Here is a 25,861-nt window from a genome sequence, read left to right as displayed (position 1 = left end):
CCTATGAAGGCTTTTAGGCATTTTGTAGTTTGACTGGAGATAAACATTTGGAGTATTTACTAAATAGAGAATAAGCTACTTACAGGCTAACACAGTATATTGGTAACTTTGCTTCCATTATTCATTAACTTGTTCATCATAATCGTCCTTACTTGTTATTGGAATTTGCATTCTTTGAAATAAATATTGTCACTAGAATATTACAGTGTTCAAAATGCATATTCATGAATGTTCTCCCTGATATAAATTGTTCGAGGAAGGTTTATAGGGTCCACAGCATCCACTCAATTCTGGTTTTAATTCTCTCTTATGATGCTCGAATATTGTGTTAGAAGGTATCTGCATTGTTATTGTTGACACCGTGTGCCAGGCATTGATGCTAAATGCTTTATGCTCTCAATACAATGGTTCATTTCATCCTCACAACAACCTCTACAGTGGTACCATCATCCCCATCTTACACAGGAAGAAACTAATGCTCAGAGAGATTAAAAAAGTGTCAAAGGTGGGACAGTGGAGGGACTATAAGGCAAACCACAGGTTCTGATCCAGTTTCAGTCCTCAGTCATAACTAAATGGGAACACGTGATATCAATAGAAAAGCTCTTCCAAAACTTTTTGAAAAAAGGTAGGGTTTAAATTATAAGTTAGAAAAAGCAACCAAATGAAAGAAAAAAAATTCACTCATAATTTCTCCATTTATTCATACCTTAATAGCCATTAACTGCATATGTCGCCACTGCAACAGAGAAGCTGAGGTGCAGAAAAAGAGGTGATGGCACTTAAACTGATGAAAGTGAGGATTGTCAGTGATAAGAAGGAGGAGAAAAGCTGATGCGTCAGGCATTATTTTTCTAAAGGTTTCGACTCTCTTCGGAAGGTTCTAGGTGGAGACATTAGGGTTCCTGGCAGACTGAAGTCTCCAGGAGCTTAGGAAAAGGCGAGGAGCAGAAACAATGAGGGCATCATACTGACAGCATTTTTACAGGACATACACCCAGAGGAAGCACAGAAGCAGGTTTTTCGGGTGTGACCTTGCACCCTCCTGAGACTCTGAGACAGACATCACCATCGCCACTTTGGGGACCAGCAGCAGGAAAGTGTTCACACAGCCGGGGACAGGGCCGGGATTCAAACATCACAGCCTGAAGCCCGAAGCACTCTCCAGGGTGCCTCCCTGCTCAAAGTGCTCCTGCTGCGGTGTTCTAGCCAGGCGAGGGGCAAACAAGGAGACTTAGAGAAGAAGACCCTAACTTGAGGGGGCAGAACAGAGAAAGTACACAGAGCTGTAAAATAAATGAGGAGGTTTATCTGACAATCTGTACTATTAATTACATTTAGCTATCTACCAGCCAAGTACTCTGCAGCTCCATGGTGATTATCAAGCCAGTCAGAATTCCTTGTAGCACTGCTAACTAAGTGTGAGAGGGATTATTCTTTTTCTTCCCCCTCTCAGGGCTGAGGCAAAAAGAAGTTCTTTTAAAGTCGAGGTTTTCATGTTGTTTTTTTCAATTAGTTACTAGTCCAGAATTATCCCAGAGATCTCAGGGATTGTTAGAGCTTCTTTTCACTCATATAGGGAAAAAGAAAGAAAGAATTCTTCCTAGGTAGAAGCAAGAACACAGAAATACTTTTTTCCTGTCCCTTCTTGCCTCAGTCTGGACTTATATTCAATAGACTCAACTCAGTAGAAAAGCCACAGGAATGGGGCAATGAACATAGCCCATGCCTAATAACTTGATAAATAAAAAAATAAAAATCAGATGACTTGTGAACCATAAATTTACTTCACTGTTTAAAAACAGTTAAGATTGCTCAAAAACAATGCTATTACCTTAAAACTGTATGCTAAATGAACTTCTGTGAATAAATCTTAATTTAAATATGGAGGGATAGTTAGTATTTTATTTTGGGAATATTCTGCTATGAAATCCAGTTTACAAAGGAGACTAACTTTTTTCACTTTAAAAAAGTGTTTTGACTGAATCTTAACACACAAGAACCACTCCCCCCTCCAATATATGTATCTTGTAAATGTAGATTCTTTTATGGGAAGAGTACATAAAATAGGTTAACGAGCATTTATTTTTAGGCTCGAAGGCGCTTAAACATCATGTTAAGGATTCAGAATGCTACTGCTTTATTATAAATTATAATTTGTATGTTTGTTAGTACAAAACTTTTCAAACTTCTAATGGTTTGTTAGTTTGGGGCAGAATATAGGACACATTTAAAGTAGTTAAGAATTAAGATGAAAAGAAAAATGGTTCTCAATTCCCAGATATAGGCTTCTTCAGAGAAAGCAAAAATGGACTTTTTAAAAAATGAGAAATGAATTATAAACTGCTTAAAAAAAAAGGATATTATATATACTGTTAGTCATTAAAAAATGACCGTAGAGACTGAGTCACATTTTTCTGGTGACACAGCCCCCTCTTGTAAAAACATATACACATACCAATATGTTATGTGAACTGCAATCTTGTAGTGACTTCAAGGAAAAACTTGTTTTTATAAAAGAACTTGTATTTTCCCATGCTTCTTCATTTCTTGTGCAAGAACTTTTATGAGATTTGAATAAACTGTGTTTTATTTATTTTCCTTTGTTCTTCCCTTCTTACTGGAAGAGAACATTATCTGGAGATAATCATGTTCAAGGAGAATAAATCATGACTTAGGAGATGATTTAAGTCAATGAACAATTAAAGTGTCTAATGCGGCCACCACTTTGGATATGGCAACTTAATTTTACTGGGACAACACATTTTATTCTAAGGCATTATATGAACTCACAGCAAGGGATGTTACTTCAGTAGCCTCCAATTTCATCTTTGCAGATTTAGTCTCTCTCTCTAACCCAGCTGACTGAACTTGAAGTTGTGTAGTGGTGGAAACATAGTGTGAAAATCCTTGGCCTATTTCATCAGAGTCCCTGGAGTTTTTGTTTTTCTCTCTGCTTACTACCCTGTAACTCGCCAAATCATTATTCCTATTCACTGAACTATCAGCAAGCCTGCCTGGTGTTCCAGCCACCTGGAGCTGACAAATATTTTCCTACTATGAAGGACGCCATAGCAACCAGGCTTGCGGCATGGATACAAACCAGGCATAATGCTGCTACAATTTAAGGTGAGAAACAGACATACAGCACCCATATCAGTATTACCCCAAAGAGTGTCTTGAGAACTCCAAATTCTTTTATTCTTGGGGACTAAGCTTTTTAGACACAAGATGGCAAATTACCTTAGCCCTAAGAGAAGCAAGGAAGTGATTACGATGGCAAAAATCTTATGTTTCAAATCTGTCCATTTCTTACAGCCAGTGCCACCTTGGACACATTAATGAACCTCTCTGAACCTCAGTTTTTTCATCTGTAAAATGGAGATAGTAGTCTTGCCTCAAAGGATGGCTGTGAGGATGAAATGAGCTTGTATCTGTACTGTGGTTGGCAGATGAGAACCATATAATAACTAATAGCTTGTGTCACTAGGTTAAGGAGAGGGGCAATGACTATTTATCGGGCATGAGGGAAATGGTCTCCAAAATAGGATGCAGATGAATACATTAGAAATTTCCATTTGTGTCTATTTTAAATACTTAAGTATTTTTTGATATTTTAAGAAAATTTTATGCCAGGAATCAATATCAGGATTTGATACAAGGCATTAGGCTTTCCAGGTGGTGCAGTTGTAAAGAATCCGCCTGCCAAGTGGGAGATGCAGGATTGATCTCTGGGTTGGGAAGATCCCCTGCAATAGGAAATGGCAATCCACTCCAGGATTCTTGCCTGGAAAACTCCATGGGCACAGGAGCCTGGCGGGTTTCAGTCCATGGGGTCTCAAAGAGCTGGACATGACTGAGCACACAGGGCACACACACCCCCTCACTCAAGCTGCAAGTCTGCTGGTGGATTCTGAGGGAGAGTGAGAATCATAGAGCAGAGAAGGGGGGCACTGGTCATCATATGTCCATGCATATTTTCAGTATTGCCAAGTGTCATGATGTATGGCAGCATACATGTACCTGATTGAGAAAATATGTGGAATACATTGCTTGGTGGTGGTCGTTAAGTTGCTAAGTCGTGTCCGACTCTTGTAACCCCATGGACTGTAGCCTGCCAGGCTCCTCTGTCCATGAGATTTTCCAGGCAAGAATATTGGAGTGGGTTGCCATTTCCTTCTCCAGGGGATCTTCCTGACCCTGGAATCAAACCTGGGTCTCCTGCATTCCAGGCAGATTCTTTCCCAACTGAGCTACAAGGGAAGCCCAATACATTGCTTACTTTTAATCAAACTAAACTTCATAAAATGGAGAAGTCACTTAAAAAGATTCTTGCAGAGAAAGAATGGAGAGAAGATGATGTTAATTACTAGCACAAGTAGTCAACAAGAAAGTGACAAAGCTGAAATTTCCCTCCCTCCAGTACTGGGACTATAGCAATCACATCTACAAGGTAAGAACAATGAAAATATGTTCAGACCTGACAAGAAGTCAACTGGAATAATTAAAATTCTCTAGAAGATTGTTTGAAATGAAGATGTATGTAATTGCTAATGATCTTTGGCCTTTATGACTTGAGATAATTAATAACAGTGAGCATGTATTTTTTGTAAAAAATACATGGAGCTCCCTGGCAGTCCAGGGGTTAGAACTCTGCTATGGCCTTGAGTTCAATCCCTGATTGGGGAACTAAGATTCCACAAGCTGAGTGGTACAGCCAAAAACAAAAACAAACAAAAAAACACTCCCAAAGCAGAAATTACAGATAGCTATACAGAGAATACCGCTCAAAATCTTGTTATTAAAAGGCGTGTACATTCGAGAGTGTGAAGCCACTATGCTTGGAAACATGGAGTAAAGATCCAGCATATTGGAGGGCCATCTTTGATCACATGCTTCCCAACCTTTTCTTCTCAACCTGGCCTATGCTGCATTTTTACCACACACTGGGGTGAACGACCAGGTTGCTAGAGCCAGATGGTGTCTTTGGCTACCCCAGGCCCTACTCAGCCAGCCCAAAGGCTGAGGGGATTAGTATCTTCAGCATCCCTAGACCCATTTAGAGCACACCCATATCCACGAGATGCACCTCAAAGCATGCTGATTGGAAACTCAGTTTTACAGACAGATTTAAGCAGGTCTTCCCAGGTGGCACAGCTGGTATAGAATCTGCCTGTCAAGGCAGGAGTCACAAGAGATGCAGGTTCGATCCCTGGGTCAAAAAGATCACCTGGAGGAGGAAATGGCAACCCACTCCAGTGTTCTTGCATGGAGAATTTCATGGACAGAGGAGCCTGGAGGGTTAAAAGTCTATGGGGTTGCAAAGAATCAGACATGGCTGAGTGCACACACAACACACAATTGTTGAAAATTACAACTATTTGGTTCTAATTGAATCAACTCTATACAAGAAGGAAGAGTACATTTTTTGTTTTTGTTTTAATATGGACCTCTTAAGAATCAACCCAGTAAAAGCTGTCTGTATTGTGAGTGGGCTTATTGTGAGAAGTTAAATATTACATTATCTCATTCTCTCCAATCTAATGGTGGTTTAGTAGCTAAGTCATGTCTGACTCTTGAGACCCCATGGACTGTAGCCTGCCAGGCTCTGCTGTATGGGATTTCCCAGGCAAGAATACTGGAGTGGGTTGCTTTTTCCTTCTCCAGGGGATCTTCCCGACCCAGAGATGGAACCTGGGTCTTCTGCACTGCAGGCAGATTCTTTACCAACTGAGCTACCAGGGAAGCCCTCTCCAATCTAATAAGGGAACACATTCTGTATATTTAGAAATGTTCTGTCCTCTCTGTCAGTAGGCACACTCCTCTTCCACATGTTCAGCATTCAGTACAGCGCTAGTCACACCATAAGTGCTAATATGTGTTTGCTGAACAGATAAACAAGCCACAGGTAAGCTAAAAACACTGTTCATCTGTCCTTTATTCACATGCTGTAGAGTTCTTTTCCTATTCCTCTCAGCAGCTAGATCAAACTGTGCAGCTGATTACCAGTTCCCAGCCCTCATCCCATACTACTTACTGACTCATGGCTGATTTCACTTCTTCCTTTGATGAGGTCATCCAGACCACCCTACAAAACTGTCTTAACACCAAATACTTGGATCTGAGTCATTCGGTGTAAACCCACACTCCCCCTCTCCCAAGTCCTCTTTGACCTTTTCCTTATAACCAAACCCACCAGTCACGGAGGGATGCTTTTGTTGAAATATCTCCCTTTTTTCTCCTCCTTCTTCTGTCCAGGACTGGCTCATCTAGACAGTCATCTCGTGAGCACCCCAGACTCACCTGCACCAGAGCCTTAGCCTTTTCTCAATCCTCATTGGACATGCTCTTGCCTCAGAATCCACAGATGCTCTCTTCCACTCTCCTTCCTTGGCATCTTCATTTGAGTCCCTTCTTCAAAGAGACTTTCCCCAGCCACCTTTTCACAAAACTTAATCCCTCTTGCTCACATTCATACCATCTTGCCCTGTTGTACTCATTTTCCTTATCAATTGCCACTAAAATATACATTTATGTTGTTCCCTGTATGTCTTCTCCATTAGAACATAAGCTCCACAAGGGCAGGAAATATTGTTCTGCCATTTTGCTCACTGATGTATCTCCATAGCCTAAAATTGGGCCTGACGCACAACAGATCCCTAAATAATATTTGTTGATGGAATGGAGGGATATGGGCTATGGATGTACCTATATATGGTATCATTGCTTCCTCTCCAATCTACCCTTTTACCAGAACATTCCTCCCAAATTACAAGTTAAAAATCACCTAGTAAAGAATCTGCCTGCAATGCAGGAGACCCCAGTTTGATCCTTGGGTCAGGAAGATCCCCTGGAGAAGAAAATGGCAACCCACCCCAGTGTTCTTGTCTGGAAAATTCCATGGATAGAGGAACCTGGCGGGCTACAGTTCATGGGGTCACAGAGACTTAGACACGACTGAGCAACAAACACTTGCACTAAAAATCAGCCTCCTCATAAATTCTCAATAACCACGTGTGACTGAGGAAACAGTATCTAAAAGCCTTCAAAGCTCTAACCCCAACTGCCTTTTCAGGCCCGTTTTCTGATGTAGCTGTCTCCTCATACCCCCTGAAGTCTAGTCATGCTGACCACTCTGGGGGACCCTGTGTCTATTCTCGAACACATACATCACTTTAAAGTCTTCATGTTTTGGGACCTCCCTGAAGGTCCAGTGGCTAAGACTCAGCACTCCCAGTGCAGGGGCCCTGGGTTTGATCCCTGGTCAGAGAACTAGATCCCACATGCCACACAGTTCATGTGCCGCAGCAAAGACCTAGCGCAGCCAGATAAACATAAATACTTAAAAAGTAAAGATAAATATTAAAAATAAAGTCTTCATGTCTTTTGACATATATTCTGTTATCTCTGAACGTCTGTTTTCTATCTTGCCCTAAATTAACATCTCTTGGTGTTTCCAGGCTGTGCTCAAATGTCATATAGTCCATGGAGCTCTCCGATTCTTCCAGCTGATTTAAATGTGTGCTCCATAGTGTATCTCCTTATGCTTCTAATTAGTATAAAAGTCATTCTCCCTTGAACTGTGTCCATATTTGCCCCAAAGACGGGACTATAACATCCCTGAGCAGGCGTCACAGGTCTGTCTGCTTCTCCAAGCTCCTCACACTTAGTCAATGATCAATAGATGTTTGCTGAAATGCAATATGCAATGTTACTAGCTATGGATCTCGAGACAAGGGAAATGAAGTAAGACAGGCATTTAGATTCTTTACAGAAGTAATATACCAACACCAAATCAGTGAATATCAGGGTGACTGAAAAGAAAAATAAAATTATAGCTTAAACCAACATGGAGTTGGAGACTTCGGTAGTAAACTCTAAAGCTACACATATCTTATTTCTCTCTGAGGTAATGCCTGGCACGGAGAAGTCAGTTTGGAGTTCGACACTCCACTGCAAGTAAACTGCTTTTATTTAAACTGAGCACCCACTATTGTTGTTTAACCATCTTGTGGTTTTATTCAAGTACTTGCAAGACTCAAAGAAGAGCAGACAGAATGCCTCCATGTTACATAAGGGTTCTTTTCATGGAATAATTTATGGTTAATTCAAGGGTATCTCGTGTGCGTGCTGGGTTTCTCCTCCCCAGACCTGCTCATAATGTGTATAGCAGCTCCCTGGTCAGGCCCGGTACAAACAGTCCAGTGTGCAGGATAATAAGCACATGTGGAAAGAACAGTGGTTCTCAGGAGATTGTTCTAAATCATTGTTCTCTTGCAGCAAGTACAGAACCAGTAATTCCAAGAAGCTTTTAGAGCATAATCTTCTCTGAGGCAGTAGAGTGAGCTTAAATTCTAGACCCACAAGCAACAATTCAGACAGGGTCCGGCTGCCTTTTGCAGACTGCAGGTAGAGTAACGGGCCTCCCTCCTGTGCAGAGGCTGAAAGGGAAGGGCACTACCGCCTTGAACTCCCTCCCCTCTGGCTCGCTGGCTGCACTCACGCCCTTCCTTGGTATTTTGTCAGAGCTCCCTGGGCTGGGGATTTCAGCAGCTGGCTCTCTCATGCTCCTCTAGCTCAGACAACCAGCCTGGTCCGGCTCAGGCTACAAAACTGACCACCTTCACCTGATGTGTGAAAGCCGCCACCAAGGTGCAAACTACCATGGCAGCTTGTAGACTACCAGGCCAAACTACCCTGGGAAGGTGCTTCTCCTCACTCTCACAGCTTAACTAAGAAGCAGGCCACTTCAGGGAGCTTTCTTGATCATGAAGACTCAGATTTCCTCTAGGATGACCCCCCCAGGGCTCCACTTTCCCTGTTCCCTCCACCCCTGACCTGACGCTCTGACATTTACTCCTAGACTCGGTTGTGGCCCATGTGGGGATTTATTCGCCTGCTTATCAACTGGGTTTGTATTCATTTTTTGAAGTTGGCATTCCTTCACTGTTTACACAGGGAGTGCTCTGAAGCAGGGACTTGCGTTACTTGGTGGGCAGTATGCCCAACAAGACCATTTAGAAATGTCTTTAAAGAAGGCACACACTTTTCTGCCCTTTTAAGACAAAGCAGCCAGGCCTGCTGGGGAAATGTCCTGCCCACCAGCAGTTCTTTGATCCGGCCTCTTTACCAAGAGCTTCAGGGAAGGGCATCATGAGTGGGGGTCCATTTCAAGGATTATCCCAAGAAGTGAAAAAATAAAACCCTTCCTCTTGAACAAAGAGGTGAGTGATGGACAGTAGATCTCAGCAGTGAGGCCCCCGATCAATTTATCACTGAAGCTGTAAAACTTCTAAGTCAGTTCAGGGTTCAACTGACTACAGGGCCCTGATTTGAGAGGAGATTATTTCCTGTATTCCTGTGGTTTATCCTGATATAACTTGCAGAAACTATTATGATAAAATGGATTTACTTCTGCCAGTTATTCCATGTAAAAGGAGATTAAATGAGGGATTATAAAAGGCTTCCACAATTTACATAGTTTTCTTCATAGTCATTTAACACTGTAATGAGTACCCACAGATGGGTACTCAGACTCCATCCTGAAGAATGTGTGATGATAGTATACCATGAACAAGATAATATCTTCAGAAAGATACCAAAAGATTGACTTGTTCGTTCATTCCACAGACATTATTTGATCACCAGCACTTATAAGAAGAGTGCCCAGAAGGATGGTTTTGTATGGAGTGTGGTGGTATTGGCAGCTGAGATTGGCAGGTTTGAGTTCTGATGCCCTTTGCACTATCCTAACTTGCTCTCATGTTTATCACTTCAAATAAAATGGCTTAAAATGAAAACATACTAAGGGTTCCTATCTTTTAATATTTTATATGTTGTTGTTTAGTTGCCAAGTGTATTCAACTCTTTGTGACCCCATGGGCTGTAGCCTGCCAGGCTCCTCTGCCCACGGAATTCTCTAGGCAAGAATACTGGAATGGGTAGCCATTCCCTTTTCCAGGGGATCTTCCTGACCCAGGGATCAAACCTGGGTCTCCTGCATTGCAGGCAGATTCTTTACCATCTGAGCCACTATTTATATGCATATATATATGTGTGCATGTGTGTGTGTATATATATATATATGTGAAAGTGAAAGTGAAGTTGCTCAGTTGTGTCCGACTCTTTGCGACCTCATGGACTGTAGCCCACCAGGCTCCTCTGTCCATGGGATTTTCCAGGCAAGAATACTGGAGTGGGTTGCCATTTCCTTCTCCAGGAGATTTTCCCAACCCAGGGACTGAACCCAGGTCTCCCGCATTATAGGCAGACACTTTACCGTCTAAGCCACCAGGGTATATATATGTTAGAAAATATTAGATAACCTAGTTTGCACTATCATTTATTTTTTTGTATTAGGAATTTTAAAAATTATATATATTTAACCATACTAGACCAAAGCAGCATTGCACCAATCTTAACCCAACTTCTACAACTTCAACCTGTTTGGGAGAATGCCTGGTATTTCACAATGCCAGAAACTGTAACGAGAAAATCAAAGGATAATTCCACATAAAGAAAAAAGATCAGTACAACTATCTTCAAGAGTAGCTGTTGCAAACAAAAGTACTACTGTGTAAAATTACAGAATCTTCTTTCCAGTGACCCAGAATTTTTCAGCTTTTCCAGTCTAAGGAAACAGAGGCTACTTCATAAATGACATATATCCTAAAAAGTAACAGAGCAAGACACATTATTATCATCTTGCTGACATTTGAAGTGTCTCTGGAAATCAGAGATGGCTAGAAATATTCACTATATTTTAAAGCAGTGAAACAGATTTCTTAAAAGGTTAGCTATCTTCCTTAAGGTCATCAAAGTAGGCAGCATAAGGGTAGTGGCTGAAATCCAAGACTTCTGACTGTTACCTTAGTCCTTGCAATAAATTCAAAATGTCTTCACCCAGTCTGACATGGGTATTGTTAGAAACTGGCAAATATTATTTCACAAGTTAGAAAAAGATCTGGATGCTACCCTGTCACAAGTCAGCATATGTCAGCACATGTGAACTTAGCTCTCCAGAAAATACTGGCTGGCAAAGCTGACATCCTCACACACAGATACAAGTCTATGCATCCCGAAGAGTATGTTCCAGAATTTCAGAAAGACCATCTTGCACACATCTCTAAAATCTCACTGCCTAAGCTGCGATGAGCCTAAGGAGAACTGTGTCTACTGGTATTTTCTTTCTCTCACTCCTCAAATCTAATAGGAAATAGGTTAAACTTCTGAAAAGACAGTAAGACAAATGTTCAACTTTCAGTTTCTGACTCCCCGCAATGAGAAAAGACATCAATGTGGCATTTATTATGAAACGGGTGGAAAGGGCCCTGTAGAAACCATATGGTTGCTCGTAATGGCACAATCTCATTCAAAGGTGCCGGGACACTAATGAGATCAGGATGTCAGGAAAAGCAGAAATAGATCAATACTTCTCCCCCACTTGTGGTCGCCCCACCATCAGTCACTATGCTTGCCCTATGTAAATGAAATCAATCAGCTAGGATTTCTGTAAAATGCATGAAGCTGTTGTCTTCTGGACTCTCCCAGAAGATAAATGATTCCAGACGCTGGACTGCAGCCATGTTCCCACACATGCTACAAAGTTCTGACATCCATATTGGGCCATAACACTGAGTGGTTTTGCGAGTTTACAGCCAGTGCTTCCACTTCTGGTTTGGACTAGACAGTTGGCTAACGCTGAGGCAAAATGAGCCCCTTTTGCCTGTGTGAATTGTAAGAGAACTGCCTTTTTCTAATACAGGGGCTCCTGTGATCCGACTCAAAACTTCTTGCTATTGCTCATATAAGCTTATGATTCCAAAGCGCTGCTTTAGACCTGTTCGGAACTAGACAAATCTCAGCGTAACAAAACATATGACATGTGACATCAAATGCAGACTACTTAGATATAACATACAGTAACAAACACAGCACAAGTCCAACTTTGTTCTAAAACTAACACCTTTGAAAATGTATTAAACACACACAGCAGGATTGTTTTACCTAGCAGCTTATAAAGAAGATTAAGAAGCAGCCTCCTTTAAAAACTACATCAACACAATAATGCTATTAGGAAAGGCACGTAGAAGTTTAGATCACAGTTATGGCTATTAATGCAACTGATCCCAGGGAAGTAAAGATCCAATAGACAGCATTTTCTGTCAACCTCTTAAATCTGAGAGATGGTACTTTCTCACTAAATTACCTTTGAGGAAAGATTCCGGTAATTTAGCCCATAGTTCAAAAAAATAAGACAGTTCTGATATCAATATCTCTATCTGAGATAAAAGCAATTCTCTGAGGTTAAATAGAGTAAATAAATATCTTCCTGTAACTTTCCAATGTCTTTAAAGTGAATAATCAAAACGAGACACTGATTTCCATTTTAAATCAAGTTCTTGTTAAAAGACTGTCCTTCTAGATATCAAGTATACTACAAAGAAAACTTTCTGTATCAATAACAAAAACTCCCAGTACAGCTAGGAAGTAACTGCTGTCTTACCCACCGCCAGGACCTCTTCTATGAAATACAGGCTCACTTTGTTTAAAACGTCCTTAAGGCTGTGCTGTACCTTTGAAACAAAACCACTCTCTTCTTCATTTTCTGCCTTCTTGAAAATCGCTTCTCTGAAACTGACAGATGGTGCGTCTGTCACTGAGTGTTTCCTCTTCGTTATCTCTGCCAGCTAATATTTCCCCTGTGCTTAGCTGTTGTCTGTGAGACTGTGTTCCACATCATTCTAGCCTGATCAATGGTATGCCTGGTTTGAGGTTGGTTTTGGCCCCGCCTCCAGCTCTAAGAGGAAAAAAAAAAACCCCGAAAACTCACAGCTGGATTTCCTATAAATCCTCTCCTTCCAATCTGGCTCTGTAGCTATGGCACATATTAGAGGAGAAAGCTGCCCGTCTGTCACAAACCAAGAGGGGCGATCCTTGCCTGAGGTCCCCTCGTGCCAGTGCTTGGCGTGTAGGTTACATAACAAACCCCACGGTTAGCTGACCTGAAACTTCACAGGGCCGGGGGAAGCATTCTCACCAGGCTTAGGTTTTTCCAAGCCTAGTGAGTCTCAAAAGAAGATGCCTGTGACTCACACACACACACACACACACACACACACACATGTATGCACATGATATTTTTTAACATGTTAAAATTATGAAAACTGATTCCAAGGAGAAAATGGAAAAAAAAATCCAAATAAAAGAGTATCAGATTGGTGTGCCTGCACTTTTCTACCCTAAAACAGAGGTCATCATTCACACTTAGATGACACTGCAGCCCCTGAGAGACAGGGTCTGCTGGTACTCATGCTACTGATGAACTTGGTGAGTCAAGAGAAGGGATGGGATGCATTTCAGGTTCAAGAGAGACAGAAGACTGCTCTACCAAGTAGTGTTGACCATGTAACACCAGTCTGCTCTGGAATCACTAGGGCATAGGGTGCACTTTCAGGTTTACATACTCTGCACAGTCAACAGTAATCAAACCTTATTAGGTAGAAAGGCTAAATGTCTATTGCAAATAGCCTCGTGAGTGCTGCTAAAATAAGGCTAAGGATTTGAAGATGGTACCAGGACCCAGAGTCAGAAGACCTGGATTCAAGTCACAGTTCTGTTTCTTGGACAGTGGCCCCAAACAAAAAAGGCACAGGGTAAAGATCCAGAGACCAGACGGGTGATTCCAAAATTAAAATAAGATGATAAAATATGCTGTTGTTACTATTTCAACTTTTGTATTGTTCTTTTCAACAATAGAGAGAATATTAAATACTATTAATATTGAATCTGGCAAAGGATGGTACCAAACGAAATACCACTGCCTGTGGTAAGGAAAGGTAAAGATAAAAAGATTCTGGGAATAACATTCAGGGTACCAAGTGCATGCTGAAGATAATAATAACTCAGATTTTGAATATCTGAGCTCTACAGTGAGGGCAGATGTGGTAAGTACAGGTCAGAATGGGGTTGAGTAGTAAGTCTGAAACCTTAGTTGTCCTTCTGCATTTTCACAAAAGAATCTGGGAACCATCACGTCTCATCTGTCTTTGAGTCCCTTAAGAGCAGGGACATACACAATTGGTGTTCACTGAATATGTAAATGAGTGAGAAACTGAACTAGATAAGAGCCACTTACTGTAAACGAGGAATTGCAGATGACAGGGAGAAACCCAGGCTTGCAGTTGGGAAACCAGATTCTTCGAGGCTGAGACTCCACGTGTGTCCTTCCAGGACTGTCAAATGCGAGGTTTGTGTGGGGAAAGAAGCTTTCTGGGCCACTCAAAAGAGAGGATCTTTGCTTGTGGACCCCTGATCCGATCTAGCCTTCTACACTCACCCCTAACCATCTCCCCTTCCTCACTTCTTCCCAACAGAATGCCATCTGCTGACATGAGTGTGAGTCAAGAACCAGGATGTTTACAAACATCGCTTTAATGAAAGTACATGGATTGTTAAGAGTAAATTCTTCCTAATAGGGGGTGGAAGTCCTTGTTGGCTGTGGCTGGCAAGAAGCTTTCCAAATCCAGAGGAACTCTGCTCCGTGTGGGCTGTGTCAGGGGCAGCTGTGGACCCCTCCAGGGGCAAGGAAAGGCAGATGAGTTGAGTTCCTACTCCTCCTCGGCCTGCCTTCCACTGCCAGAGTGTTTTTGACTTCTTGACCAAATGCACTGGAAAGTTAACCTACTTTCATAATGGCTTCAGGTGTATGATCTCTTTCCCACAAGCTGAAGGATTAGATCAATTTGGGGTAAGAGAATTTACAGAGTGTGAAGATTTAATCTAATGAATCCTTTTGCACTTCTATGATATGCAAGGAATTCTACGAGGCTTGCAGCAGATATATGCTTGCAGCAGCAGATTTACCACAGGCAACGCGAAGGATTACAATCCAAAAGAGGATATGAGAACAGCGGGGGAGGGAGAGTGCAGCTGGGGCTCAAGGGGGAGAGATCGTTTGGGGAGTGGCGGGTGGGAGAAGCAGAAAACATGACTGGGGTGGTAGCATTCAAGTTTGGGGAGGATCTGCATGGGCAGAGATGAGGGAGGACACTTGAAAGAGGAGAAGTCTCCCGCAGTAAAGAATGAGCTCAAAGGCACAGAGAAAGGGACAAAGCAAGCTACGGAAACTGAACCATCTGGTTCTGCTCAAGCACAGGGAACATATGGGAGAATCACGGGGGTATGAGACTCCCAAGGCAAGGAGGAACCATGCTGTGGTGTGGTCTTGATAGCTGGGATGGGGCATGGCGAGTTTATACTAAGTTCAACCAGCAGTCATGAGCCTTTGGAGATCTTTGAGCATGAGTATAACATAATCTGAGCAGTGAAATCAAGAAACCCTATTTAGGGCTGATTATAAAGGAGAGAGTGAGGCTTCTCCAGTGGTTCAGCAGTAAAGAATCTGCCTTCAATGTGGGAGATGCAGGTTCAGTCCCTGGGTTGGGAAGATCCCCTGGAGGAGGGCATGGCAACCCAGTCCAGTATTCTTGCCCAGAGAATCTCATGGACAGAGGAGCCTGGTGGGCTACGGTCCATAGAGTCACAAAGAGTCAGACACAACTGAAGCGACAGAGCATGCACACACGCATAAAGGAGAGAATAGGCAGACTGAAACACTTAGGAGGCTACTGTAATAATTTAAGCAACAGGTCATAAAGACTCAATTTGAAGGATGAGGGTAAAAAAGGAAGGGTTCTATAGGCAGCTGCATAGCCAAGAGAGTCAAAGGAGATAAGTCAAAGAAAATACTACCTTGAGGGACTTCCCTGGAAGTCCAGTGGTTAAGACTCCATGCTCTCAGTGCAGGGGGCATGGGTTTGATCCCTGGCTGGAGAAATGAGGTCCCTGAATGTCGAACAGTGAGGCCATAAAAAAATACTACCTTGAGAAATTTTTTTTCTGGAGATACTTGCAGGCATATGTACAAAAGAGAAACCCCCAAGTTTTCATTTCAGTATTATTTGTAATCACCAAAGACTGCAAACTACCTAAATACCCACCAACAGGGACCTTACAAATATATTAAGGTACCTTCATAGAATGAAATTCTATATGCGGACATCTGAAATACACATGAGGCATCACCTGCAGTGCAGGAGACCCCGGTTCGATTCCTGCATTGGGAAGTTCCCCTGGAGAAGGAATAGGCAACCCACTCCAGTATTCTTGGGCTTCCCTGGTGGCTCAGATGGTAAAGAATCCACCTGCCCTGGGAGACCTGGGTTTGATCCCTGGATTGGGAAGATCCCCTGGAGGAGGGCATGGCAACCCACTCCAGTATTCTAGCTTGGAGAATCCCCATGGACGGAGGAGCCTGATGGGCTACATACAGTCAATGGGGTCACAAAAATTTGGGTGTGACCGAGCGGCTGAGCACACACACTGGGAAGCTGAGGCAGATACTGGTGACAGGCACCAGACTGCCAGTGGTCAGGAGCACGTGTAGAAGACAAGTTGTAGGCAGGGAGTGAATTTATGGCAAAGAAAGAAAAATACTGAGGAGTCGAATGAGCACTGGGTGGGATTCAGGATTTGGATTTTGCTTTCAGATTGGCACCTGTCTTCCCTGGAACCAGGTCAACCTAGGCACTGTATGACCTAGCCACATGTATGTGTGAGTTCTGCCCACAACCATCAACTGGAAGATGCCAGAAACCTGTCTAATCCAACTCTGCCTATGTTCATGGTCAAAAGACCAATAGCCATGTGTCCCAGGTAAATCAGTACTTGAAAAGGAACACTGTCCATGTTTGGGACAAAAAAATGCTTTTAAGGATCAAACCAGGTGGCACTGTAAAGGGCATGACATCTGAAGCTTCCCATTTTTATCAAAATTCTAGGCATAAGAAGTCATCTACGTATCACAAGTAATTTCCATGCCCAAGTGTAAGTACAGTGCAAGTTCAGGTAGGAAGGACAGCAATAATAATTAGGCCTGATCTGCTGGCCCTCAGTTTTGTAATTCTTAAGCTGGGGACTAATACTTCAATCATCAATTCCTTTCAACAATAGGACATCTTTAGTGATCACATAGGAAAAGTAAAGTCTAGCCTCACAGGAGGGGTGTGGAACTTCAACAGCAAACCCTGGGGGTCTATGGTTGCTGCGTGTTGTTAGAAGGGCATTGGTCCAAAAGGTAATGGATATGACTCCTTGGGGATGTTGTTTTCTTCGGCGCACAGTGCCAGGCCAGACAATTAAACATTTCTCATCAGCTCTGTAGAGAGGAAAACACACTGAGGAAATGGGGATGTGACAGAGGAACACAGCACATCAATGGAAGAGCCCTTCCAACTTAACGTGTAGACAATTTGCCTTGTGTGCAGAATTTGTGCAAAGCAAATTAAGAGTAGGATTTCGCATCTGGTGAGGGCAATATGGCTTCATGAATTAGAGTATGTTCTGTCTTTCATGCAGCGAAAAAAATTACTTCATGTCCCAAATGCTTGGGTTTTAATCTTGAAATTGCCAGGTACAAGCAGCATGAGGATGGACAAGTGACTTGAGATTTCACCTTGTTAAATGGATAAAAGTAACACAACTCTTACGGGTGCTGTGAAGATTAAGTGGGTTAATACGTGTAAAATGCTGGTATAAGAGCATGGAGCATGGTATAAGCTTTCAACAGGTGTTATCTATCACTCCAGAGGGAGAAAGTAAAAATATAGGTGATTATGGCTACACTTAAAAGGCTGATTCTGATTGATTGCAATTCAAGTAACAGAACCCTCTGTAAGAAGAGCTAATTGCAGTACTCATCCGTAATGTACTTTAAAACACTTGAGCATATATGGTTGGTACTATAATACATGTGTGTTGTTTAGGTTAAGTTATAACCCAGGTGCTGTCAGCATCAAATAAAGCATTCAGAGTCTGAGACAATCTAGCTGGCCTTCTGACAAGGGAGCCTGAACTTCAGAATTGGCTGTTACAAATCCTCCTTTGTAACCATCTCCACATCAACAATCTCCAAGTAGCATTCTGAGAATCAAAAATGGGTTTCAATTGGTGAAAATTGTTATACTGACTAGCATGCCTGGTGGAATTAAAGTGTTCAAGAAATATATGTTGGTTCAAAGTATTTCAGTGTAAAAACCCAGTAAGACCTAGATCTGAACCTCTGTTAATAATGCCCCAGTCTAAAGCCCTAAATAAGCCTAGACCTGTAATCAGTATGATTTGGTTGTAAGATTTTGGAAAGAGTAGTAGTTGATCCTTTTTTAATTCAAAACTTGCTTCTTTGGCTGCCCTTGTTTACCAAAAAGGACCTAAGAGTTGTGCATGATCAATTTGACAATCTTAGTTCATGTCCACAACCATGACTTCTAGAAGATTCTGCTTGCCTGATGCAGGCTATAAGGGTGAGACAATCTGTTTTTGGAATCTGGGTGTTTGCCTCAAGCTTCTGTTGAGTCTTTTATGTAAGGCTGTGGTTGAAGCATCTAAAATGAAAGTGAAGAAGAGCTGGAACTTCTTGAAACTTGTACACAGGTTACATGAATTGATTTATGTTGGGAGGGGTGTGTTTGCTTGTTAATAAAAGTCAATATATTTGACAGAATTTGGTCCTACATTGGATTATCAATATGACTCAGTTGTGACTTTGGGGGAAAGTAGTTGACCCTGTTTTGCCTCAAAAGTTCTTTGGTTACTATTATCTGGCAAAAAAAAAATCTAAGAGTTGTGCAGGACCAATCTGATAATTTTTCTTCACTAATAAAGATGGTACAGAGCTTGGAACTCATAAGGCATTTAAGAATACCAGCAAAAGTTCAGAGTTTGCTTGACTAAAGAGCCCAGGACAAAGATGCTTCTTTTGGTCATATTTGCTTTAGATATTGAATTCTAAGTAATCCACCAATTTCTTGGCAAAAAGAAACTAGGAAAAAACACATCAGAAATGTACTACCCATTATTTGCTTTATGCTATGAATATAGATTCATTCACTATTAATAAATTTTTATTATCTTCACAAAGTAAAATGAAACACTATAATAATTTTAACAACTGATAAATATAACCTACAGATATTTTTCTTTAAAATATTTTAATTACATCAAATAATGCTCATTGTAAAATTTTAAACAAAAGTCCCCTTTTAATCCACAACTCCTAATTCTATTTCCCTTCCTAGAGCTAATCACTACGAACAGCTTAGTGTCTATTTTCTGAACTTTATATATATATATATATGTAATATATACATATAATTTTTATGTATATATAATATATACATGGGCTTCCCAGGTGGTGCAGTGGTAAAAGAATCCACCTGTCAATGCAGGAGATGCAAGAGATGAGGGTTTGAATCACTGGGTTCGGAAGACCCCCTGGAGAAGGAAAATGGCAACCCACTCCAATATTCTTGCCTGGGAAATCTCAGGGACAGAGGAACCTGGAGGGCTACAGACCATGCGGTCACAAAGAGACGGCCATGACTGAGTACACACACACACAACATGTATATACACATATTTTATATGTGTAAAATACACACACATTGCTACATATATGTACATACATCCATGCTGCACACCCATTAGATAATCATCTTTACATAAATAGAATCATATTATATGCATTATCCAAAGACTTATATTGTTCACTTAGCAGTCTTAGAGATGTTCAAATAAACAAATGTAAAAGCTACTAGCTTTACCCAATGGAATCCCAGTGATTTTTTAGTCAAAATCTGGTACCAGGGAAGCAAGACCAAAGAAGTTGCACTGCTCCAGAATGGAGTCAGAAACACACCTGTACTTTTCTAGGTGGGTCATTTGTCAGGTCCGTCCCTCCTGTTCCTCCCCAATAACTTTAAACCCTGGACAGTATGGAAGAACAGATGGATGAATGAGTGACAACACAAAACTCATATAAATAAAAAATTAATTGAGTGGATGAATGGATAAAGAAATTGTGGTACATATATACAATGGAATATTACTCAGCCATAAAAAAGAACATTTGAGTCAGTCCTAATGAGGTAGATAAACCTAGAGACTATTATACAGAATGAAGTAAGTCAGAAAGAGAAAAGCAAATACCATATATTAACACATGTATATGGAATCTAGAAAGATGGTACTGATCAGCCTATTTGCAGGGCAGCAGTGGAGATGCGGACATAGAGAACAGACTTGTGGACTCAGTGGGCAAGGGTGGGATGAATTGAGAGATTAGCATGGAAACATATCAATTACCATATGTAAAATGGATAACCAGTGGAAATTTGTTCTATGACTCGGGGAATTCAAACCAGGGCTCTGTGAGAACCTAGAGGTATGGGACGGAGTGGGACAGAGGTTCAAGAGGAAGGGGACATATGTATGCCTATGGCTGATTCATGTAGATATACAGCAGAAACCAGCACAATATTGTAAAGAAATTATCCTCCAATTAAAAAAAAATACAATAATTAAAAAAAATTAATTGAGTGGGATTTGGTTCCTGTACTTGCTGTAGGTGACAGACTATCCCTCTAGCATGCCCACAGGTATCTGGAGTCTGTCTGCCTTTTTTCTACCCCCATTTCAAGCAGAAAATAAATACCGCCTTCTATGGTTGAGTTTCTTTTATTTATGGCAATGAAAATGTTGAGCTTCCAGGTTTGGATACTGAGTTGCTTGGGTGCATGTGCCTTCGGAACACAAGCAAGCAGCGACGTGTACTAGCTTGCAGGGGTCCTGCAGTCAGGCCCAGGCAGGAGCAGGTGTGCACAAAGAGGGCTCTGTGACTACCCACAGTCTCTGGGGTCATGGAACCCATTTTCAAGTTGCAACTTATGGTTTTCAGGTTCTCAGGATACTGTGTGTGCCTCCAACACAATTTCAGTAGCAAACATTTCAGGTAATGTTGAAAACCAAACAAGCTCAAGTTTATATTGTGCTCTAAAAACAAACTCTCCCCAAATCCCTTTTCTAGCATTTAACATCCCTAAAGCTCTGTTTGGAGAAAGAAATGGCAACCCACTTCAGTACTCTTGCCTGGAGAATTCCATGGACAGAGGAGCCTGGAGGGCTACAGTCCATGAGGTCACCAAGTGTTGGACACTACTGAGCGACTAACACACAAATAGGTTTAAAAAAACACAAAACTATCATATAATTCCTACTACATTTAATCCCTTTTCTTTTTCTGGTGAAAGGTTACTTTTCATTACAAAATTACAAATTTTCTCTTTGTTATTAGTACATATTGTTTAACATGGAAAGTTCTGCGAAGCCTGTTATGTTTTCAGATAGAGGCAACCTACTATAATCAAGGTAACTGGCTTGCGCACTTGGATCACTGACTGATCTTTTTCTTAACTTCCTTTATCTGAAAAGATTACATAAGAAAAGTCTGACAGCACATCGGCAGCAGGAGGGCTCTGAATGAACTGAAGGAGCAATGACAGCTGTACATGGAATTCAAATGGTAAGAACTTAATTCCACATCAGGTACAGTTTAAAAATGTCAGCACTGCCTTATCTATGTGATGCTCCACTGTACGTGTAGGATTTCTACTTCAATACTTGTAAAATTCCAAAAGTTATAAACTTCTGGTTTACATTACATAGAGAAAAAAAAAAAAAAAGAGTAATAGAGGCAAAGCTTGTCATAAAAAGTTAGCCGTACATTGAGAAGTCCTACTGAAAATGGAGAAAATAAAATCATGCAAGAATAACTGTGTTTACAACTGTGGGCTCAGAAGAATATAAGCCATGAAAAAAAAAAAAAAAGAATATTCATCTTGGCAGTATCTCTCCTACAACTCTGAGGCTCTGGAGAGCTGGCTTGTGGTTTCTGTTGCCAAGGAATGGAACCTACTTTGGCACTCGTGTGGTAGGAAGGTATGTGGAGTTCTGGCATCCAGCAGCTGAGACCAGAGAAAGTCACCAGATGGGCAGAAAATATAAACTACCTGCTGGGGTGACGCCAACTTCACAAATAGTACACGGGACGATTCCGCAAGAATGGACTTGCCTCTTGGAAACTGGCACCAGCGTGCTTCAGGATTGTCTACCCTAATTCCATGCCTGTCTTTTCCTTTCACTCCTACTGTTAAGTAACCCTTAACCTCATTATACTGGTTTACGTTTTCAACTGGTGTTATCTTTAATTCTAGGTGGAGAAATCCACAATTCCTGGGTGTAACACAGAGGCCCGCTTTAATTATGATGCTAATGGCGACAACCAGGGAGCCCAGTTTGGAGGAATAAAGCCCCCGGTCACATGATGGTCAGGCTAATCACTTTCTAAACTGGATTTCTTCCACTGCTTTGAAGGGTACGTCACCAGTCATCGCCTTGCTCAATTTGTATGCAGCCTAGAGTTCTGACTTTTATTCAGGGTTACCATCAAAAATTGGATTATGGAATTTTTAATGCATGTGCATTATAATGCAATAAAATTGCAAAAAAAATAAAATAAAAAAAAGCCTCAGATTGCTCTTTTAAAGTTAGCTTTGAAATTTCAGAACAAAAGCAGACCTAAGTAGATTCTGAAACTATTTCGAGCAGCATCTTTTTACAACCTTGCAAACCAAAAGCACATCCCTCACTTTTTTGCTAACATCTGATTGCTTTCTAGCAAGTGCTCTACATGATTCGATTGAAACTGACTTCAGAACCAAACTTGGAGGCCTACTTATCTAAGAGGCTCAGGCGTACTCGGATCCTGAACTGGTTCTTCATTTTGCTGTGATGCGTGGGTGGCCATGAGCATTCCTGGCAGCTATAAGGCATTTGCTAATGTATTTGGCTTTTAAAGTTGTTAATCATATTTATCAACACAGGCAAGCAGTACTGGCCACAAAAGATTAGCTACTCTACTATAACGGTCCCAATAGTCCCAACCCGGAACATCAGCACCAAGTGATAACTACCTCAGCCAGCTACAACCATCAGTGACTTCAGAACTTATTAAAAACCTTAGCTGCTAATAAATCCCAGATTTTCTTTTCCATCACCGTAAACACACACACTCACACACACACACACACACACACTCTCTCTCTCTCCTCGCTAAGACCATCTGCAGTGCTGTACATTGTTTGTATTTTTAAAACAGCCACGATGCACTTTAAAATACCACACATATTTTGAGTTTTAAAGTGACCTTTACTGTTAAGGGCTTTAGGTGCTACTGAACTCATATGAAAAAATGTGTATAATAATCAGGAAAGAGACTGCTTTCCAGGAAAGTAAGCCTTGTTTAAATCCTTTGGAAACATTAGACGCTAACTGCAGTTTTTCTCCTAAGGCACACAAAACATTGTTCTATTTAGAGAACAAGAAAATGCTTCACCCAACTCAGAAGTGAGTGCATCAAAGAATTCATAAATAAAATTAGTATTGGGGGGGGGGAATGAATACCTAGAGCTGAGCCTTTTAGTCTGGGACTGGTGAAACCCTGTTTTCACTAAAGACCCTTCCATAAAAGACTGCGTGCTCATCAGCAGACATATTTGAGCTAAAGTGCCCAAGTCTGGGCCATAGTGTTAATTCTTCCTGGCTCATCTTTATCCCACAAGGCTAATATTAGCATAACTTCTATAAAGCAAAATCAGTAAAGGTTCATTTTCTATTTCAATTCTCAGAGAACTTTCTACACAGTGACCTTGAGGTAACCTGTGACCCATCCACTTTGTAATATATCATGATTTAAAAATATATATATATATACATATATGCCAAATCTAGTGATGCTCTATTCTGTTGACCATGGAAAAGCCGGAGTTTGGAACCATGATGCTTGAACATGGTAACAGTCCTCATATTTGATGTCAGTTTCATCACCTGGGCTTCCCAGGTGGCTCAGATGGTAAAGAATCTGCCTGCAACGTGGGAGACCTGGGTTTGATCCCTAGGTTTGGAAGATCCCCTGGAGGAGTGCATGGCAACCCACTCCTGTATTCCTGCCTGGAGAATCCCCATGGACAGAGGAGCCTGATGGGCTACAGTCCATGAGGTCACAAAGAATCAGACATGACTGAGCGACTTAAGTTGTTGTTATTGTGTTATCACTTGGAGATGTGGCTACTTCATGGGTTAGATATGACTGAACAACTGTGGGAAACAGAGATATCTCACTTTCTAGGTGTCTTCAAAGGAATGCAGAATACCATTTCCCTAAAGTGTCTAAATGCAGGCCATTCCAAAAACAGAGATGGACCAGATAGCTTCTTGGGATGAAGAACATGATCAGTAATATTTGACTAGATGCTATCCAGGTGGCCCAGTGGTAAAGAATCCACTTGCTAATGCAGGAGATGTCAGAGATGTGGGTTTGATCCCTAGGTCAGGAAAATCCCCTGGAGAAGGAAATGGCGACCTGCTCTAGTATTCCTGCTTGAGAAATTCCACGGACAGAGGAGCCTGGAGGGCTACAGCTCATAGGGTTGCAAACAGTTGGAAATTACAGCTGCTGAGCAGCCATCCATCACAGCCCACAAGACCAGAGATTTGAAAAGATACCCCCAACTCCCTGCCCAGCTCACTGCTTTTGGTGACATGTGCAAACAATAGTGAGAAAGCATCTGCAGAGGTGAGGACCATCTGGAGACCTTCCCACTCTTAGAAACTGAGCCTTCTACCTTCTATCTCTATCTTCTATCTCTCTCTCTCTATCTCTACCTTCTATCATTTCAGTTCAGTTCAGTTGCTCAGTCATGTCCAACTCTTTGTGACCCCATGGACTGCAGCACGCCAGGCTTTCCTGTCCATCACCAGCTCCCAGAGCTTGATCAAACTCAAGTCCATCAAGTCGGTGATGCCACTATCTATCTCTGTCTATTATTACTCTGTCACTATCTACCTCTATTATTACTCTGTCACTATCTATCTCTCTGGTGCCTTCAAAAACTCTCTCCATCCAGCCTGCTCCTGCCAAACGTGTCACTCGTCAGGCTGGGCAATGGGAAGAGCAAGAATCACCTGTTTTCTGGACAAGAAGCCAGGTGGCTGCTCAGAGGATACAGGGACTTTTGCAAGGGATGTAGGGCCTATAGAGTCATCCAAGGACAGCAAAACCTGTCCCTCAGGGCTTCTCCATTCACTGCTGTGCTGGGTGATGGTGCCTCATCAGGCAGCTCTTTCAAAACAGGAAGATTCAAGGGAAAATCTGAGAGAGATAGCGAATAAGCAAGCAAGAGAGGGCAGTGCAGCCCCAGCTGGGAAGAATGCTGCTGAGTCCTAAATAAGAAACACTTTGTTAAAAATATTTTCACAAACTTATAAGCTTTTGCACACACACACACACACACAAAAACAAAACACACACACACACACACACACACACACACACAACCTATAAATCAAAACAAAAAGACAACCTACGGACTGGGAGAAAATATTTGCAAAAGATGTGACCAACCAGAGCTTAATTTTCAAAATATACGAACAACTCACATAACTCAATAAAAAAAAAAACAAACCCACACAAAAAAACAAATAACCCAATCAAAAATGGCCAGAAGACCTAAATAGACATTTCTCGAAAGAAGACATACAGATAGCCAACAGGCACATGAAAAGATGCTTAACATTGCTAATTATTAGAGAAATGCAAATCAAAACTGTAATTAGGTATCACCTCACACCAGTCAGAATGAACATCATCAAAAAGTCTACAAATTACAAGTGTTGGAAGAACTTCCCTGGTGGACCACTGGTTAAGAATCCGCCTTGCAATGCAGGGGACGTGGGTTTAATCCCTGCTTGGGGAACTAAGATCCCACATGCTGCAGAGCAACTAAGCCCGGAGTGCCACAAATACTGAAGTCTCCGTGCTCTGGAGTCCACTCGCTGCAACTACTGAGCCCAGAAGTCACAATTAGAGAGTCAGCATGCTGCAATGAAAGATCCTATGTGACACAAC

The 25,861-nt window shown here is 41.6% G+C and overlaps 1 protein-coding gene across 7 annotated transcripts in view; it reads right to left on the bottom strand.

The window, feature by feature from the left end:
* Nucleotides 1–25,861, bottom strand: part of STARD13 (StAR related lipid transfer domain containing 13) — a 220,364-nt gene that overhangs the window by 81,966 nt on the left and 112,537 nt on the right. The window contains exon 1 of one of the 7 annotated variants that reach the window (XM_043891738.1): nt 12,576–13,736. The exons of the other annotated variants lie outside the window; for them this stretch is intronic. The gene's annotated coding sequence lies outside the window, so the exon portion shown is untranslated. Of the gene's footprint in view, nt 1–12,575; nt 13,737–25,861 lie in introns of those variants that run through there. 7 annotated transcript variants of the gene reach the window in all.

This window comes from Cervus elaphus, chromosome 30 (genome assembly GCF_910594005.1).
Source record: "Cervus elaphus chromosome 30, mCerEla1.1, whole genome shotgun sequence".
NCBI classification, from domain to species: Eukaryota; Metazoa; Chordata; class Mammalia; order Artiodactyla; family Cervidae; genus Cervus; species Cervus elaphus.
This window is presented reverse-complemented; position numbering and strand designations above follow the sequence as displayed.